Source organism: Lissotriton vulgaris, chromosome 3_1, assembly GCF_964263255.1.
Source record: "Lissotriton vulgaris chromosome 3_1, aLisVul1.2, whole genome shotgun sequence".
In the NCBI taxonomy this organism is placed as follows: Eukaryota; Metazoa; Chordata; class Amphibia; order Caudata; family Salamandridae; genus Lissotriton; species Lissotriton vulgaris.
The window spans coordinates 74,543,155-74,562,029 of record NC_141689.1 but is presented as its reverse complement, the minus strand read 5'-3'; positions in this window follow the sequence as shown (position 1 = coordinate 74,562,029).

Sequence of the window (18,875 nt, the reverse complement as noted above, 5' to 3'; positions counted from 1 at the left end):
TAATGATGTCTGTGTCTTCCAGACTTTCAAATCATTGTTAAATTGATAAAACATTCATATTTCATTCCAAATTCAAAGTATTCCAGAGGCATTTCGGGCATCAGTGTGCCCTTCTCAGTGGACTATCTGTAGATGAAACCAAAAAATACGCTATTTACATACCTAAGTGTAAGAAATTCAAACTTCATACATATGATTTCAATAAGGTCCATATTCATGCAGCATATTCGAAAAAAAGTAAACAGGGCAGTGCTGGTCCATTAAACCAAGGAAGAAAAATGGTCATAAGGGTGACAACCATTCTGAAACGATAAGTGTTTTTTGTGATGGTGGTCTGTGTGTGTTCATGCTCACCAACAAATAGGGCAAGGTAACAAGGGCCAAGTAGTGAAAACTTGGTGAAGACGGAAGTAGTGGGGAAATACAGCCAACTGGTGATGTACGTATGTGATGCTGAAAGTAAATAAAGTGGCCAGCCTCATGGTTACGCGTCTATCCGGGATTCTCCATGAGATAGAGAGTTGAGCAGCTGCCGCTTTCAACTTTCGTAAGTAATGCGGTGCGTTTATCCCGCCCGTAACCTTAGCTCAACGTATAATCTGATAATATTAATTTATGGCTTCCTCCCTTTTTTATACTTCAGATACCTGTGACCATTTCACGAGTCTATAACCTCCGTGTGTTTGGTTACAGACGCTGCCTTCAACATGACAGTAAGACATGCCGGTTTATCGTTTCTCACTTTGGCCACTTTATTAACGTTCAGCATCACATACGTACATCACCAGTTGGCTGTATTTCTCCACTACTTCCGTCTTCACCACGTTTTCACTACTTGGCCCTTGTTACCTTGCCCTATATGTTGGTGAGCATGAATACACACAGACCACCATCACAAAAAACACTTATCGTTTCAGAATGGTTGTCACACTCATGACCTTTTTTCTTCCTTGGTTTAACCCCTTCGCTGAGGCGGGAATTCCGCCGCAGCGCTAAGGGGGCGGGGGGGCTGAGCGGCGCTCGCATGCTCGTGACGGAGCCGCTCCTTCACGAGCCGCGGTTGAGCTGTGCTCGTGACGGAGCGGTTCCGTCATGGCCCGCCCCGCTCAATGGAACGTCCAGCGCTGGCGCGAAATTCGCGCCGTGCAGGCGCGCCGAGCGGGCCATGACGGAACCGCTCCGTCATGAGCACAGCTCAACCGAGGCTCATGACGGAGCGGCTCCGTCATGAGCATAGAACGGGTTAATGGACCAGCACTGCCCTGTTTACTTTTTATCGAATATGCTGCATGAATATGGACCTTATTGAAAGCATATGTATGAAGTTTGAATTGCTTACACCTAGGTATGTAAACAGCGCATTTTTTGGTTTCATCTACAGATAGTCCCCTGAAGAAGGACACACTGATGCCCGAAATGCATCGGGAATACTTTGAATTTGGAATGAAATATGAATGATTTATAAATTTAACAATGATTTGAAAGTCTGGAAGACACAGACATCATTAAAAAATGTACTCAAGGTCTTGGTTATGAGCTTCTTGTTTATTTAATCAGAGGAAAGAAATATTAAGCCTATTCAGGCTTCAATGCTGTGCCCCAAGGGACATCCCCTAATCAGGGGGTGTTTCAAATTCATTAATCAGTTCAACACTCTACAGGACTAAAGAGTGATACCCAGGAGCACGCTACAATTTATTAACCCTAGGAATAATTCAAGCTGTGCGTCTTCATCATGTTTTTTACAGTGAGAGGTTCAGCAGCTTAAGAAAAGTGTCTGGGAAGGACCAATAGATTGTTTTTGAAACGTTAATGGGACAGTTCTCCTTGAGGGAGCCTGATTTGACCTTTGCCATGAGGTCCAAGAAAAGTTTCTTATCCAACATAGTGAAGATGTTAAAAGAACATGAATAGGAATGGTCCCAGTAGTCTGTGGTGCTACAGCTTCAGTCGGATTGGTTGGTATGGGGTCAATATAGTTTATCACTCTCTTAAGTCTCAATGGTTTATTATGTCTGGGGTCACTGGTGCTTTATTACCTAAGACAATACTGCTGGACTTTCATAATACTGTGAAGTACGACCAAGACCCAGAGGAGTCATTACTGCCAGAGGACAATACTGATTATTAAAGCCTGGAGTTCAAGTCAAGTCAAGTCAAGTCAACACTTATATAGCGCACTACATACCCAGAGGGTCTCAATGCGCTTATACTTTACATTATCTACAGCTCATGCTATCTGAGGGATGATCTGCTTGCGTCAGAGTGGAAAAGAAGACGTGCCTCGTACGTGCATGGATTACATGGACTCTACCTCCCTGCAGGCTCTATTAACCTCTACACAGATAGCTTTTCTATTCTCTCTCATTATTTAGAGGATTCAGATTATACATTCAAGTGATATATATCTTATCACAATATTTAAGCAGTTTTATCTTGTTTCACTTTTTCCGGGCTTATATCTTGGTTCCTTTGATGTCTTTTCTTTGACAAACACAATTTTTGTGATTATTCATTGCATATAGGGGTCTTCGGTCCACATATGAATTTCTTTGGCCTGAAGATGGTCTACTGGATGAATTACGCTAAAAGACTGAAACGTCGACATATCTAACCCATTTCTAACAGATAATTGTTATATAGGAATTTATGATTCAAAGTGGGATTACAGTTTCTATCAGTATATGCGCTTAAGAAATGGGTTGCCTACGTAAGTGTCCAGGAGATAACTGTGTAAAATCATTAATCTGTCACTTGTGTGGTTATGATTTGTGAATTATGTTTTGTACCCGGTAAGTTATATATTTATAAAAATTCTAACAAATAAAATATACACCAGTTTTTGCTTTTTAGGATGCATTCAGTTTTTGATTATTGTAATTGATTTGTATAATTCATATACTTGAGGCCACTAATTAGGGCACTCAAAATGGATTCTGTAAAATTGACTTAGATTATTTGTTTGAAACAAAATCCCTTATAGGCATTGTTACCGGATAGACACCTTCTAAAAGTGGCATTTTCAGAATTGAGACTAAAAATCCAACTTTATCATTAAAGAGGGTTTTAAATTATAATTCTTAAGGGACCAACCAAAAGTTATCACTTATGAAATGTAATAAGGTAACCCAATGTTATCCTATGAGAGAGATGGGGCTTGCAGTAGTAAAAAAAGAATTTAAGAGTGTGTCATTAGCAGGACATGTAAAACTTAAAATTACATGCCCAGCTTTTTAAATACGCTGCACCCTGCCCTATGGGCCCTGACGGCCTACCCTATGGGTGACTTTTATGTATTAGAAATGTGGGTTTTGACCTGGCAAAAGGTTTGTTTTTCCAGATCGAAATGACAGTTTAAAACTGCACACACAGGCTGCAATGCCAGGCCTTAGACATGTTTAAAAAGCAACTTAAGTGGGTGGCACAATAAATGTTACAGACCTGCTAGTAACATTTACTTTAAAGTACTGGGTACATGTAGTACAACTTTGCTAGTGTCTTAGAAGTACATTAAATGTGCCAATTGGGTGTATGCAATGTCTAGAGGAGAGAGCACAAGCACTTTGGCACTGGTTAGCAGTGGTAAAGTGCACACAGTCCTACAAGCCACCAAAATCTGTTTTTCGAAAACACAAGAGTGAAGGCAAAATGTTTGGGGGTGACCCAGCAGAGAGGGCCAAGTCCAACATCCGCTCCATTGGCTTCCCCCAAAGTGAAGAGGCTGAGGAGTTGCGTCTTGGACAAATTATAGCTGCACCACTTTAGACAGTGCACAGGGCCAAGTCAGTGAAGGCTAGCTTTACTTCAGGAATAGCGTTTGTCAATGTCAGGCAGTTTGCTCATCAAAGGTTACTTGTGACACCTTTTGACTGTATGTGTTAATTCAAGAAAAGCTGCTACATCCTAAATTGGGTGAACTGCAATACCTTCTCAACTGAGTTGAGTAGACGGCACACCTGGGATGGCTCTGGTAAGGGTTACATTCTTTTTAGGGTGGGGTCATTCCTATTGGGGTTGCCCTTTCTTGCTCAGTTTGACTGCTATCAATAATAACTCTGTTATCAATCTAATGTAATGTAAAATTCAATGGATTCTAGACGTCTGAAAGTTGAAGCAATCTTATTGGTGACTGTATTTAGTGCAGAGTCTAAATGTCATATTGCATAACAATCCTTATGTGTTTAAATTCCGAATACTGTCCCTCACACTACTGCACTGTCAAGCCAGTGAGACCGTGGGGCCTATTCACAAAGGTATTATAGAGTGTGTAAAGTACTACTCCTGTAATGCTCTCTATGTACTCTTACATACTTTGTGAATCAGGCCCAAAATATCTCAAATGGCAAGAAAATGACAATATTCAAGGAATGTTGATATATAATTAATGCAAATGGAAAGGAGCGTGCACTTTTACTGATAATGAGTTGAACATCTCTGGCCTATCCACAAATACACAAAGGAGTATGTAACACAGTACTCCTGTAACACAATTTTCATACTCATAAACGCTTTTGTGAATCAGCCTGTGTGCGTGCACTGAGCTGCTGCACATATCATTTATTCTACATTGTGAGGCCAGGTCGAGGACTTTGAGGTTCTAGCAGGGATTGTGACACTGGATGTGAACAAGAATATTGACCATTGATGCATTCAACAGGTGTCCAACCACAAACCATCCACAGTTCCACACTTCTGTCGCCAGCACTTCAACCACTTTTTGGACCTTTGTAAAAAAAAATGTGAAATCACTAAATTGCGAAAATCCATCTCTGGGCACATTATATCGCCCCAAAAATGAATTACTGCTGGCCAACACTTTTTGATAAGATAGTAAACAAATTCATGGGGTGTCCCTTTGACAATATGCCAAAGTATTGGGGAGACCATGCGAAGGCTTGACATGAAATGGTGTTGATGAGAAGGTAGGTCCGCGTGAAAGGTCGTGATGTGTAGAGTGAACTCGCCTTTTATAATTGTACATTTTATTAAGGTGGACTCTGCCTTTAAATGAAGGGAAATACTCATAATAAAGGTGCGAGGTGGGCTCGATGGCATGGGTGCCCATGAGAACAGGGACTATTGAAATTCTAGCGTTACTCAGGCCCAAGTAGATAAGGGTGGGGTACAAGGCCAGTTTGTGAAAATTAGGACCTCTGGCTTCACCAATCACTATGCAGCCAAGTCAGAAGATCAGGACTATGGAGAAGAAGGGCTAAGACAGGAAACTGAGACAGGGCAGTGAAAGAAAACTGAGCAACTAAGTGGTGCGTGTGATGGTAAAGTGCCAAGCTCGTGTATCATTCACAGTAGTAGTGCAAGTCACAGAGCAGTGCCAGCGAAACCGTGTGCCATGAAGAGAAAGGTCCTGCGCCAGCTGCAAGGAAGTCACTTCGAGCCGTGACCTTACTCTCAAGCAGCCCGTAATGAGATGTAAATTCAATCAGTAGCTGACTTCAGCAGAGCCGGGAGGGGAATCTGGTGGCATTTTGATCTGAGAGTGAGATGTATGGTAACTGATGCCTTATGGCGTCCCAAAAACAGACCAAGAGCCCGAACTCCTGTGCCACTTCAAAAACAGCGTTTAGGACCGCCAGGGGCCCAGGATGTGTATTGTTTGTGCCCAGTCTGTGTTACTTCCTGCTGCACTGAATAATTAATTAATGGACTCATCGTTTAGACACTCTCCACCTACCGTGTCCACATTAACAGCCTTCTTTGAAGCTGGGGCACAGGTTCGAGTCTGGCGCGAGGCTGAAGCACCCTGTGATTCTGGGCAAATCACTTTATCTCCCCGTGCATAAAAATGAACGTGTCCGCCGGGAATGCAACTGGGTGCGCATGTAAAGCGCTCGGATACCTTCGCATCGAGTTCGCGCTATATAACTACAACGTTTTTTAAAAAAAAATAGTAACATAGCCTCTCAGCACATTAAATGCTGCTCCCGCCCCCATCGTAAACACCGTAAGAGCGGCGCGATCATTTTCGCATTTGCTTGGAGAGGAGGGAATGTGATATTTTGCCGAGTGCCATGGAGATGGATGGGCGTGTGCGGCGACTCCTCCAGATAACATTCGTCTTGTTGTTCATTTCTGTGGTGAGCGAGATTAGCTCTCAAGCTTTTTAAAACCAATCTGATTAGCCCCGTGCGGGGCCGGCCCGGGGAAGCCCACCCGGGGCGGCCGCAATCGGATAAGAGGCGGACTTGAGGCGCAGACCGACCCCGTGACTGATGAGGGTGGGCTGGAACTCAGTGTTTGACGTCAGGATATTCATGGGGTCTGTCCTTGGTCCATTGATGCTCGCATGTTTCTGTAGGTTACCCCTGACGTTAACGTGTTTATCATCACTGTTCACATGTCCATTTACATTTTATGATGATTACAAGGCAATACATGATGGACCGGGCTATTAAAGATCCGATCCCACCGGGACCGACAGAAATGCATGGGTCCACGCTCTCCATCTTGGGCCAGATTCACAGAACTAACTGAAGGCAAAATCCTAAACTTACTACCATTTTGGTATTCACAGAAGGCACCTACTCATTTCGCTATTCACAGAAGTTAGGAGTCCTAACTTTAGGACCCCTAACTTCTGTGAATACCGAAATGAGTAAGTGCCTTCCGTGAATACCAAAATGGTAGTAAGTTTAGGATTTTGTCTTAAGTTAGTTCTGTGAATCGGGGCCCATGAGTCACAGGAAGCCATGTCAGCTGTAAAACAAAATACTCACAGAACAAACTCCCATATCTCATATGTCTGGTAACCCTTCCCATTACTGGCTGAGGAGGCTGGATGCAGAAATCAAATTAAAATAAATATTTTTTATTCAGGTGCAGAAAACCCTGGGGCCTTTATGTATGAGGATTTGGCGGAGGGCAGCGCAGCAAGTCACCTTGATAAGCTGCCCTACGCCAAAGTGAGAAGGCAGGAATGCACCTTAGGAATGCCCCTTATTAATGCACTATGGTGCATTTCTGTACTTTCTCCCTGCATTGGTACTGTTTCGGCTGCTTAGCGCCAAAGCAGGCACTCCTGCACAATGGTGCAAGCACGCCTGGGTTGTCGGCAGGATTGTTTGTGGTGGAAGGTGCACCTCCATGCACAGAAACAACCCAAAGAGGCACTTTCCTCTTTCTGTGTGCTGCAGAATGCAGGAAACAGAAAGAGGAATAAACAAGGAGAAATAAAGAAATTTCTCATTGTTACGCCTCACCTCCGGAGGCGTAAGGATTTGGTGCTTCTCCAGGTTTACATGCTCTTGTAAATATGGGCAGCGTGAAAATCCATGGGTGTTGTGTGAGAAAACCCACCACAATGCCCATGGAACGCCTCCCGAGTGCAGAGTAAGGCAATGCAGCAATTATCGTGGCCTTGCTTACTCCATATGGATGAGGCCATTTAAAGCCATGCATTGACAAAGTCACAAAATGTCAAAGAAATGTGATGGGTGGGACATCACGTGCCTTTTGAGCCTGGTGGGATTTGAGGTTTCGACCATAGCCTCTAACTTTGGTGGGAGTAGAAGTAAAGGGTAAGGAATAGGAATTGCATTAATAGATTGGTTTCAGAGCCCTCTTTAGTTTTCTTCCGGCCGCTGCTCCTACCTCCTGAGGCCCAGGTTAGCAAGGACAGTGCCAGGGAACGGGCAAGCTAAGTTTAGCATCTGCTACCCCTAACTGGAGCCCATGTTCTTATGGTGATAGAGGCCACTCCTTGCTTTCTCTAACCCCTCAGCAGCAAGTAGGAGGCTGTGATCTCTTTTGTGTCAAAGAGTGTATGATCTCACGTCTGCGAGGGGCGTGGCTTCCACTGGTGCAGTGGCACCGGGACCCAGAGCTCTGAGGGCCACACTGAACCTCGACTAAAGCTATATTTCACAGTACAAACATGTACTGCGGAGTGTGGGGGGGGGGGGTGCATTTCCTTCCTTGCCCACGGGTTCCTGACACACAAGCTACGCCATTGCCTTATGTTACTTTGCCATTTTGTGGATTAGAAATTAATTAATACCTAGGACTTGAAGACAATGCAAATAACCAACAGGAATGCTACACAGACTGCCACCCCTCTCCTTAAAGCCAGCCCTCAACAAAAGCAACTAAGCTCTAACGCCCTAAAATGAAAGAAAAAACAACCACAAAAAACCTGGCAGAAGTGAAGGCCTCTAAACGATAGGACAAGCAAGCATAAAGCTACAAAAATCACTTTGTCTTAATGTCTAGACCTTTTACAACCAATGGCTCGCTCGGCCACACTAACCCCCTGATCACAACCAGCAGCATACCCCTTCTCTTCGCTCTGTTTTTTTTTCACTTTCCACAGACCGGTGCTATGAGTTTCACACCAGTTAATCTCATTCTTTTAAAACTTAAGTACTGGTGTCACATGTAGTACCAGTCATGATGGACACATGGTTTGGGTTCCCTTTGCTAGCTGGACGCCCCATAATGAATAACTATTTAGCCTTATTTTAAAACGCTCTAACAAGCAAGCATAACAGGGACACACTGACACCTCTGCTGGAGAAAGTGCGGAGAGCGTCAGATCAGGTGTTGGGTGACTCCATCCATGAAAAGGTCCCCACGTGGTCTACGTGCTTTGCAGAACTTATGGAAGCCAGACAAGTAACATTTTAGAGGTATCTTGTTACATTTTACACAAGGAAAATATTATTACAATTGTGTTTTTCCCTCAGGGAATCAGGAGAAGGCTGGCAGGTGTGGCCAAGATTGAGCCAACGTCCAGGTTAATGGTCATTTCTGCGTTTGTGCATGTATTAGCCCAAAATGGAAAGTATGGGCGGATGTGTCAAGTACAATTACCTTCACCCATGTATTGTGGCATGCCTTATGTTTGGGTCGCATCCACACCCAAACCAAGGATTGGTTTGGGGGTGGGGTTCTCAGCCATTTCTGGGAGCTGTTTGATATTGTAAGTAGATGGGATAGAATCACAAGAGCAGATAACATTGAAATCCAAACTAATTTTATTGAGAATGTCTGTGATAAGATTGAAATGTATTCGGTATGATGCATAGGAATGTTACTTATTCCAGCACCCTTCAAATGGGTCTACATGTCTCCGTCAACTTCCCCGCTCCTTTGAAGTTGTGGCTTTCCTCAGAACTCCGATCCTTATAACACGTGTGCTAAATCTAATGTATTGGAGATAATCCCGGAGATGTCTCACTCAACATACACATAACACATACAAGCATATTTGCTAATTTGTGGGATATAATAGATCTTGTTGAACTCTCTTGGGGGTAACTATCACCCCTTAGGGCGATGGAGGGAGCAACCCCTTGTTGTCGGAGACATTCCCAATAAATAGCGTTTGGAGCGTTTGCTGATTCTTATTATTGTTTGGATCGCATCCCCTCTACTTACAATACCAAAGAGCTCCCAGAATTGGCAGAGCCCACTCAACCCAATCTCGGTTTGAACGGGAACCAATGATGAAGCAACGCACTATATGTAGGTGAAGGTAATTGTGCATGGAAAGAGTGCCTTGAAACCTTCATCTATTATCAAGAAAAGTCTGGACTATCTTCCTTCATGAAAAAGCCTGGCTCAGCCAATCCCTCATAATCGATTCTTAAAATGATACTTGGAAGTTAGTGCAATTCACTTCATCAATCCTCCACTTCGGCACCAAAGCTCTGGAAACCCTTGCTCCTATCGGTTCGTCAGGCGCAATTGGGTGAGCTTAAAGGACGAAACGTAAAATTTGTCTTTTTTGAGTAAAATGCTCACAAATTTTAAAGTGGTATGTAGGGTGCGTAAACCTGCTTCCAGCACTGGGACGCCTCATGTGAAGTAGGCTATGCGCTTTATTAACTATTACTAAATGGCTACAAAAAATTCTAGCCTTTTTAAGACGACAAATCAGCGCTTTACAGAAAGAAAGACTAAATAAATGAGGCATGTGTGGTCTTCTGACGCAGTGTGGGGTGGCAAAGACAGCAAGAACATGATATTGTAATGCAATGTTTGTTTGTGGCATGGAGGTTGGGCAAGCATTACTCAGGAATAGTTAGCACTAGGGCCATTCCAACGGCTGGAATGCGGGCCAGATAAAAGTAGCGATTACCGAGAACAAAACAGACTTAAGCCAAAACATGATGCATTGTTTTGAAAACATAGGTATGACCCTTCAGAGATAAAAGTAGGAACAAAGAAGCAGGTAAGGCACATAGTGGCGGCTTGTCTGGGAAGGAAATCTGCTTGTCGCAAATAGAAGACTGTTAGAAACTGAGCTAAGGATGATTGTTGTTGAATCCAAGGATCATCTTTGATGCATGGTGGTAATGTTACATGGTAAGGTCTCACAGCCATACCACATATTCCATTTTCCTACAGACATTATAGAGTCGTTACAAGGCTGGTACTAGTTTAAGGCCAAAGGAGCCAGCTGCCTTATAGCACCAGCATAGATTACCACAAGAAGCAGCTAGAGTGCAATAAATGACCTTGAAAATATTTTTGTAGTTTAGGAAGAATGAATGCCCAATTTGCAAACTTTTTCATCCTGAGACTTCAAAAATCCTCACACTGGGGCTGTTTTTGTGTATGAAAAAAGTGTGCATACTTTTATATTATTTATTTGATTATATTAGGCACCAAACTGTCAATTTGCTGTTGTCTACAGAAATCCTTGAATATGATATTTACTGGTGAATTACAAAAGTGTTAATTCTTATATTATTTATTTTATTTATATATGGATTTTATAAAGCACCTGTGCCCAGGGGAAGGGGCTTGGCTCACAGTGCATGGGGCAGGCTATGTCGGGCTGAGCTCCCAGCTATAACCTTCCATCCCCCTGTAATCATGGGCACAAAGTTAAATATGGGACGCGAGGGAGGAGAGTACAAATGGCGAACACAGGCGGAGACTCGAATGCCCTCAAGCAGAGCAACATTCGAGGGCAGTGAGCACAGGAGCCAACAGATCTCCAAGGGCAAGAAGGTGCCCAATGACAATTGAAAGAATGATATGGGCAGTAAATTAGCAGTGGTGCTGCAGTTCAGAATCAGATCATGTCCTCATCTGCCACAGAGATGAAACTAATCAACAGAGTGGGCTTGGTGTGGCGAGCTCAGGTGAATGCTGGTGAGAGTGGACCGCGAGAAAGAACCTGATATAGCGAAGATAGAAGCCGAACGAGGGCAGGCCAGTGGATGCAGACGTAATCACAGCACCAATACAGGGGGCACAAGGGATCCGGCAGTGTAGGGGAGGCACGGACCTCTGGGAAAGGCGAGGGTGAGAACCAATAGAAGAGACTGAGGTGGTGGCATCCTACAGGAGTGGCTCAGCTGCCTCATGTCAGGACTCAGTGAAATAGGCAAGGGGCCTGGAAAGTCTGAATGTGCGGATCATTGTGAAAGTAAATAACAGTTTTTAAGAGCTGAACACTCCCTGGTCAATTCCGTGCCTTGCACACTAACTAACTGTTGGAAGATAACTTGACCACTTAAAGGAGCCAGAGCTGTTAGGGGTTTGGGCATTTCCACCCCATAAAAACGCAGTAGATGGTAGACAGACAGTGAAACAAAGCATATTCTTGGATCTGGTAGGTGGCCTGCTGCAGTGCAAGTGTCCAGGAATGTCACTGTGAAAGTGAGTTTACACCAGGTTTGAAGTGTGAGGTCAACCCAGGTCCTGCACACAAGGGCAGATACTCAGAGGGTAGATAGCCTGAAATGGAGCAAATTGCTTGACAGCAGATACGCTGCTTGATGAAGTAGACACATTAAGACAATGCTGTGAGCTTCTGCTCTTGGCTAGCACTAAAAGCATGGGCAAAACGAAGATGACCATTGACCAGCACGCAGGCCTTACAACACAAACTCGGGAATATTTAGAGAGTTGGCTGGGCTCCCTCCATAGTGAGACTCTAGCAATGGATGCCAGGCTGAAAAGTAAACTGGATAAGATACCGGATGTGATTTCAGCTTCCAGGGAAGCCTTGGAGGTCAAGATTGATCTGATGGATAGGCATTGTGCCAGAAGACCAGTGTACATGATCAAACAGAAAAAAACACACAAAAGATGCACTGAAGGAGATCCACACGGGGGGCGTGGCCTGCTGAGCAGCCGAATGGCCACTCCTCGAGTGTGCTCCGCCGGTTAGGACGAAATCCTTCAAAAATCCTGCACTTCGGAGAGACCTGGTGTCGCCCAGACCCATTAAAATTATGGCGGATGGTGTGGGGATGCTGCATGCGAAATTCTGAGGCCCCTGTGAAATGTGGAGCTGGATGTGGAACCGACGACATGCTCGCCGAGCAGCTGAGGACAGTCGAGCTGGCTGGCGGCCCTCCGTTCTCTCCCCGGGGTGCTTGCATATACCCTGAAGTGAGGCCTGGAGGCTTTGGGTGTGTGATGAGGATCGCTGCCTGAGACGGGGTTGTGTTTTGAAAGCCCACTGGACCAGTGAAGAGGGGTCACGAGCAGAGGCAGAGTCAGGCCGGGGCTGATCCCCGGCGCCCACTGATTGGAACAGAATATCACTGTGCTCAGCTACTCCTCGAAAGCTGTGACGGTGGAGGACTCTCATTGCACCTGACCTAACTGGGTAGGAACCGCTAGCTCGCAGCGACCTGCTTGCCTGCGTGTGTCCTGCATCCCGGTGAGCTGTGGCGGTCGAGAGGGCCTACATCACGACTTGCACCTTTATACAGAATTTGGTGGCAAATTTACAGCCAGAAGGCCCACTCTGGCTGACGAGGATCCTAGCTGATGAGGGTTATGGACTGTGTGCCGGTTGAGCCGCATGGGTAGGTCGCTGGCGGCTAGCTGAGTCCGAGGGAGTTGAAGGCTGTGCCGCTGCGAGGCTCTTGTGGTATATATCCTGGGCGCGGGCTGACCGCCTTTGCTGACAGTCCCACATACCAGACGCCATGGGGAGACAGGATGCTAAACAACCCAAGCTGACATTCGAAAGTAAGAGGTCTAATAAGCAAGGGGAACCCGAGCTGGAGACCCAGGCGGAAAGCTCACGAGACTCAGCCACGGACAACCAGAGCCCAGATCTCAGAACACTCATGGTGGAAATGCGTTCTACCCTCCAAAAAATAGACACCAAGCTTGACACCCTAACTTCACAACTTAACTCTATCAAATCACAAGTGATCACTCATGAGACACGACTTGATGCGCTCGAAAACCGTCATACTGAATACCATGAGTTCCAGGTAGAGACCAAGGAGCGACTGCTCCACATGGATAAATTACTAGGAGTCATCAGGGCTAAGAATGAGGATTTGGAGGCTAGGTCGCGACGCAACAATCTACTCATCACTGGAATCCCGGAGACTACCGCAATTGCTAAAATGGAGACCTATGTTGCCGACCTGATCCATGAACTGTCCGGCCCACACCTATCTGCGGTCTTTGCGGTGGAGAGAGCCCATACGTCGCTGGGGCAGAGGCCCCCTGTTAGAACGCCGCCCAGGCCCATAATTGCGAAATTATTGAACTATCAAGATAGAGATCTAGTCTTGCGGATGGCTAGAGAGAAGGGCCAAATAACCCATAAAGGAAACAACGAACAAGTTACTTACCTTCGGTAACGATATATCTGTAAGAAACATTAGTTAGTGTTAGATTCCTTACCTTAGAATATCCCCAGGCGTCAGTCTGGATCCGGAAACTTTTGCGTAGCAGTACCCTTGCGCGTCGGTAGGCGTCGTCTGCAGGCGTCTCCTGCGGCTCCGCGTCCGGCGTCGTGCGCCGTGCGCCGTGATGACGTCGCTGGAGTATATAGACGCCGCCTCCGCGCGCTGACGTCAGTTCTTTGTACACAGCTTTTCCGCGCCAGAAGACGCAGAGCCATGAGAGAACCAACACTGGTGCCATTTGAAACTAGGGCCCTGAAAGGGATGACCTTAACCCTAGGTATCAGTTCGCAGAACGGGGAGGATGGGTGGGTTCGGTAAGGAATCTAACACTAACTAATGTTTCTTACAGATATATTGTTACCGAAGGTAAGTAACTTGTTCATCTGAAAGAAACACGTTAGTGTTAGATTCCTTACCTTAGAATAGATACCCCAGCAATACCAACCCCGGTGGTGGGTCTGCGAACCAATACATTCCTACACCAGAAAGTCCTGGAGGACAGAACGGCCAAAGAAGCCATCCCTCCGGACTTGACTGTCCAGGCAGTAGTGCCTCGCAAAGGTGTGCAGCGAGGCCCACGTAGCCGCTTGGCAAATGTCCTGCAAGGGGACTCCCCGGCCCAGGGCAGTAGTCAAGTCAAGTCAAGTCAAAAGATTTGTATAGCGCGCTACATACCCAGAGGGTCTCAAGGCGCTTGAAGAAGGGTGGGGAGTTAATTGTCGAATATCCACGTTTTGAGTTGCTTTCTGAATGCTAGGTGGTTCTGAGTAAGGCGAAGGTGAGTGGGAAGTGAGTTCCAAGTTTTAGCTGCTATGTAGGAGAAGGATCTACCTCCCATGGTGGTTTTGTTGATGCGAGGTACAGTGGCAAGGGCTTGGTTGGAGGATCGAAGCTGGCGGGAGGGGGTGTAGAAGGATAGTCGTGTGTTGAGGCATTCGGGTCCGATTTCGTAGAGTGCTTTGTGTGCGTGGGTTAGGAGCCGGAAAGTGATCCTCTTATTGACGGGGAGCCAGTGGAGGTTTTTCAGGTGAACAGAGATGTGTTCTTTACGCGGGATGTCTAATATGAGCCTGGCTGAGGCGTTCTGGATGCGTTGTAGTTTTTTCTGGAGTTTTGCGGTGGTGCCGGCGTAGAGGGTGTTTCCGTAGTCCAGTCGGCTCGTGACCAGAGCGTGGGTGACTGTTTTTCTAGTTTCGGTAGGGATCCAGCGAAATGTTTTTTTGAGCATGCGAAGAATGTTGAAGCAAGATGAAGAAACAGCGTTGACTTGTCTGTTCATCGAGAGTGAGGAATCCAGGATGACGCCCAGGTTCCGTGCGTGGTCCGTCGGGATGGGTGCTTTTCCAAGGGCCTCTGGCCACCAAGAGTCGTCCCAGGCGGAGGGGGAGGTACCTAAGATGAGGACTTCTGTTTTGTCTGAGTTCAGTTTCAGACGGCTGTGCTTCATCCATTCGGCTACTTCTTTCATTCCTTCGTGTAGGTTGGTTTTGGCCGTGTTAGGGTCTCTGGTGAGTGATAGGATCAGTTGAGTGTCGTCGGCGTAGGAGATGATGTTGAGGTTATGTTGGCGTGCGATGGCCGCGAGGGGGCTCATGTAAACGTTGAAGAGGGTGGGACTGAGTGAGGACCCTTGAGGTACGCCGCAGATGACTTCAGTAGCCTCTGACTTGAATGGTGGAAGGCGGACTCTCTGGGTTCTTCCGGAGAGGAACGAGGTGATCCATTCCAGTGCTTTTCCTTGTATTCCGATGTTTTTGAGGCGCTGTAGAAGGGTGCTATGGCAGACTGTGTCGAAGGCTGCGGAGAGGTCGAGGAGGATGAGGGCGACTGTGTCTCCATTGTCCAGTAGAGTTCGAATGTCGTCTGTTGCTGCGATGAGGGCGGTTTCGGTGCTGTGCTTGGCTCGGAAACCGGACTGTGAGGAGTCGAGGGATTTGTTGGTTTCGAGGAATGCGGCGAGCTGGTTGTTGACAGCTTTCTCGATGACTTTGGCCGGTAATGGAAGGAGTGAGATAGGGCGATAGTTTTTGAGTTCGGTGGGGTCAGCTGTGGGTTTCTTCAGGAGGGCGCTGAGTTCGGCATGTTTCCAGCTTTCCGGGAAGGTTGCGGAGTTGAGGGAGCAGTTGATGACGTCTCGGAGGTGCGGTGCAATAATGGAGTCTGCTTTGTTAAAGATGTGGTGAGGGCAAGGGTCTGTGGGGGATCCTGAGTGGATAGAGTTCATCAGACGGACGGTGTCCTCAGTGGAGATTGGCTTCCAGTCATTGAGGATGTTCAGGGGGGGTGGGGATTCTGCAGGGGATTGGGTGGGTTGGTCTCCGGGTTGGTTGTCGAAGCTGTTGTGGATGTCTGCAATTTTGTTGTGGAAGAATGAGGCTAGGGAGTCGCAGAGGGCTTGAGAGGGGGTGATGTCGTTGGAGTTGGCTGAGGGGTTGGTAAATTCCTTGACGATGTTGAATAATTCCTTGCTGTTGTGGGCGTTGTTATCTAGACGGTCCTTGAAGGCTGCTTTCTTGGCATTTCGGATTAGTTGGTGGTGTATGTGGGTGGCGTTTTTGAAGGCGTCCTTGGTGCTGGTGGTTGGGTCTTTTTTCCAGGCCTTCTCGCGGGAGCGACAGAGTTTCTTGGATTTCTTAAGGTCAACGTTGAACCAGGAGGCCTTCTTGCTGCCTAGTTTGATTTGTCGTTTTTTCAGTGGTGCTAGGATGTCGGCGCTGTTGGATAACCATTGGGTGAGGTTGGTGGCTGCTTGGTCTGGGTTTGAGGAGTGGGCGGGGGGCTTTTGAAGAAGTGATGAGGAGATCTGGTCGATGGTGATTTTGTTCCAGTTTCTTTGCAGAGTGGGTTGGGGGTGGTTGTTGGATGTGGGCTTGTTGTAGGTGAAGTGAACGCAGCTGTGGTCAGTCCAAAGGAGAGCTGTGGTGTGGCTGAAGGAAACATGCTTGCTGGAGGTGAAGATAGGGTCGAGTGTGTGACCTGCGATGTGGGTGGGGGTAGTGACAAGTTGTTTCAGTCCGAGGTTTGCGAGGTTGTCCAAAAGGGTGGTGGTGTTGCGGTCGTTGTTCTTTTCAAGGTGAAAGTTGAGGTCTCCCAAAAGGATGTAGTCCTCGGAGGGGAGCGCGTGTGGAGTGATGAAGTCTGTGATGTCTTCACTAAATTGTGCGCGGGGTCCTGGTGGCCTGTAAAGGAGGGTGCCTCTGAGTGTGGTCTTGGGGTTGATGTGGATCTGGAAGTGAAGGTGTTCAGAGTTGGCGAGGTTGACGTCTGAGCTGGTTGAGATGCGGATGGATTTCTTATGGACGATAGCGATGCCTCCTCCTGTGTGGCCGGTACGGTCCTTGCGAATGATCTTATAGCCTTCCGGGATGGCAATGGTGATGTCTGGGGCTGAAGAGGCATTCATCCATGTTTCTGTTAGGAAGGCGACGTCCGGAGAGATGGTGTCGAGTAGATTCCAGAGGTCAATGGCGTGCCTGTGGACCGAGCGGGTGTTGAGCAGGATGCATTGTAGGTGGTTGGGGTCGGATATCTGTTGTGTGTTCGTGGATGAGGAGTCGTTCTTGGTGCCGTCGAACTTGCAGGAGTAGCAGGAAAAGGGTCCATGGGTGTGTCCAGGAGCAGCTTGGACGCAGTTGAGGGAGCGGCCGGGGTTGAGGGCTAGGAGGGTGGTGGCATCGTAAGTAATGCGGGAGGGGTGGACTTTACGAGGACCAGGGGCTCTGGCGCTGGGCGCGGTCCAGGCGCGGACGGGCGTAGACGGGCTTACCTTTGGCGCACCTTCGGCGCGGCCGTAGCGCGTGGACGCTGCGCGTTGGGTCATTAGTCATAAATGGACACAGGAGGGGGCGGAGCGAGGGAGGGTCCGCAGGGAGGTGTGATCGGGGAGGGGGGCGGGCTTGCAGGCACAATAACAAACAAAGAAAATGGCCGCAACAACACAGCGCTAGCACCACGAAATCGTCACAGCACAAGTGGGGAAAGTTATTGCAAGAGTGGGCAGAGGCACCTCTAAATGTGTGAGCAGCAGTTAGAAATTATAGTAACCCTTAAAAAACGCAGCAGGCAAAATAGCGAGTCACTCGAGCGATGTGGGCGGAGCTTACAGCTGATTAGCGCTATCGGAGTGCAGAGCCCAACCTAAACACAGCTGGTGGCAAATAAATACAAAGCGCTACGATATCCAGAAGAAATGCAAAGCGCTACAATACCCAGATTTCAGGGAGCCTGGGGGAGCGACCAATGCTGAGCGAGGTCAGGTTGGTCACAGCGGACGATCAGGAGGGTCCGTTCTATGTTATCCGTGGGAGGGAGGGTCCGCAGGGAGGTGTGATCGGGGAGGGGGGCGGGCTTGCAGGCACAATAACAAACAAAGAAAATGGCCGCAACAACACAGCGCTAGCACCACGAAATCGTCACAGCACAAGTGGGGAAAGTTATTGCAAGAGTGGGCAGAGGCACCTCTAAATGTGTGAGCAGCAGTTAGAAATTATAGTAACCCTTAAAAAACGCAGCAGGCAAAATAGCGAGTCACTCGAGCGATGTGGGCGGAGCTTACAGCTGATTAGCGCTATCAGAGTGCAGAGCCCAACCTAAACACAGCTGGTGGCAAATAAATACAAAGCGCTACGATATCCAGAAGAAATGCAAAGCGCTACAATACCCAGATTTCAGGGAGCCTGGGGGAGCGACCAATGCTGAGCGAGGTCAGGTTGGTCACAGCGGACGATCAGGAGGGTCCGTTCTATGTTATCCGTGGGAGGGAGGGGCCGCAGGGAGGTGTGATCGGGGAGGGGGGCGGGCTTGCAGGCACAATAACAAACAAAGAAAATAGCCGCAACAACACAGCGCTAGCACCACGAAATCGTCACAGCACAAGTGGGGAAAGTTATTGCAAGAGTGGGCAGAGGCACCTCTAAATGTGTGAGCAGCAGTTAGAAATTATAGTAACCCTTAAAAAACGCAGCAGGCAAAATAGCGAGTCACTCGAGCGATGTGGGCGGAGCTTACAGCTGATTAGCGCTATCGGAGTGCAGAGCCCAACCTAAACACAGCTGGTGGCAAATAAATACAAAGCGCTACGATATCCAGAAGAAATGCAAAGCGCTACAATAACCAGATTTCAGGGAGCCTGGGGGAGCGACCAATGCTGAGCGAGGTCAGGTTGGTCACAGCGGACGATCAGGAGGGTCCGTTCTATGTTATCCGTGGGAGGGAGGGTCCGCAGGGAGGTGTGATCGGGGAGGG